The following is a 2254-nucleotide window of genomic DNA, read 5'->3' on the forward strand; positions in this document are numbered from 1 at the left end:
AAATTTAATTTTGCTCGTCAGTAGAGTCCTTTTTTTAATTTCTAGATTTAAATTTAATTTTGCTCGTCAGTAGAGTCCTTTTTTTAATTTCTAGATTTAAATTTAATTTTGCTCGTCAGTAGAGTCCTTTTTTTATTTCTAGATTAAATTTAATTTGCTCGTCAGTAGAGTCCTTTTTTTAATTTCTAGATTTAAATTTAATTTTGCTCGTCAGTAGAGTCCTTTTTTAATTTCTAGATTTAAATTTAAATTTGCTCGTCAGTAGAGTCCTTTTTTATTTTCTAGATTCAAATTTAAGTTTGCTCGTTAGTAGAGTCCCTTTTTGTACTTAAATTTAAATTTGCTCGTCAGTAGAGTCCCTTTTTTATTTTCCAGATCTAAATTTAAATTTGCTCGCCAGTAGAGTCCCTTTTTGTACTTAAATTTTTATTTGCTCGTCAGTAGAGTCCCTTTTTGTACTTAAATTTTAATTTGCTCGTCAGTAGAGTCCCTTTTTTATTTTCATGTTCTAATTTTAAATTCAGTCTTTTTTTTATTATCCAGATCTAATTTTAAATTTGCTTCGTAAGGATATATATTGTACCATGTGTCCTTTCTATTTTAGGGTACTTATCCATATCTGCCGAATTGGGGTGCGTCTCAAGTGCGTTTGTACAATGGTGCAACTTGCAACTACAAAATATCCTTATCGGATTCCCTAAACGAGCAATCTTTGGTAAGAAATGTCGATGTGCACCGATTTAATTTGACGCAATTGATGAATGTGCCTGTCGATGATGATTTTGTGACTTTGACGTTGACTGCAAAATCTAAAGGTAAGGGATAAAAGATAAGGGATGGTCTATCTAGTGGCCCTAGTGATCTTACGGTTTAGATATTTCTGTAAAGAAAACATATAAAGTATTATACATCGTTAGAAAGGTCTCAAAATTCTTAGTTTTTTTTCCATATATCGCAACTTCGAATTTCGCACGGTAGTTGCTATCGGTAAATTCCAATTTTTAAATGGGCCACCCTACAATTGTGTTTTACAAGATGATAAATGTTTTTTTAAGATGATGAATGTTTTTTTAGATTCTGAATGTGTATCGGTACCACCAACTCCGATCCTGGTACGTGAAAAACTGAGTACATCAGTTTTTATCACAAAGGATGGTCAAGTTGAAACCAGAGTGGATGCAGTAGATAAATCCAGGAATGGGTTTCCTTTAGTCACTGTTTTAGGAGCTGATGATATCTACTTAAGGTGATAAAGTCTTTTATTAACTTCTCCGTAGGGTAGTTATATAGTAATGAGCCGAGAATCGAAAATGAAATTTTTTGCATTTCTCGACGTTTTGAAGGTTTCTGAACATTTTTAAGGCATACCTCAGAAAAATATTCAAAAAATTACCCAGGCTAAGCACAGTCTAAGCACCACTCTGGTACAAATGTTTACCCAAGTGCGTTTAGACTGTTTATGTAATGGAGAACTTTTCCAATTTTGTGAAAACTATTGGACAATGTGAAAATGCTGCTAAGCTAAGCACAGTATTAGTGAAAATGTCACACAGAATTATTTGCAAATGTATTGAGATTTTAATTTTCTCGTCAGTAGAGTCCCTTTTTGTTATTAACATTTTAATTTGTACGTCAGTAGAGTCCCCTTTTTGTACTGAAATTTGAAATTTGTTTGTCAGTAGAATTCCTTTTGCATTGACATTTTAAATTTGCTCGTCAGTAGAGTCCCTTCTTGTACTTAAAGATTAATTTGCTCGTCAGTAAAGTTCTTTAGTGTATTGATATTTTAATACGCTCGTCTGTAGAATTCCTTTTCTAATATACTCGTCGGTAGAATCTCTTTTTGTAATGACATTTTAAATTTGCTCATCAGTAGAGTTCCTTTATTTTACGGACACTTTAATTTGCTTGTTAGTAGAGTCCCTTTTTTTATATTTTCGTCAGTAAAGTCTCTATTCGTATTGACATTTCAATATGCTCACCAGTAAAGTCCCTTTTTCTGTCAACATTTTAATTTGCTCGTCAGTACAGTCCCTTTTTTATTTTCTAGATCCAAATTTAAATTTGCTCGTCAGTAGAGTCCTTTCTTTATTATCTTATTAGGTTTTTACTCTGCTCGTCAGTAGAGTCCTTTCATTATCATATAAAATGATATTTAATTTGCTCGTCAGTAGAGTCCTTTCTTTATCTTCAAAGTCGATATTTGAATTTGCTCGTCAGTAGAGTCCCTTTTTTTATTTTCTAAATTCTTTCT

The sequence above is a fragment of the Ctenocephalides felis genome, unplaced genomic scaffold, assembly GCF_003426905.1.
Source record: "Ctenocephalides felis isolate EL2017-DRISC unplaced genomic scaffold, ASM342690v1 CF-g0.4_SCAFFOLD_03571, whole genome shotgun sequence".
In the NCBI taxonomy this organism is placed as follows: Eukaryota; Metazoa; Arthropoda; class Insecta; order Siphonaptera; family Pulicidae; genus Ctenocephalides; species Ctenocephalides felis.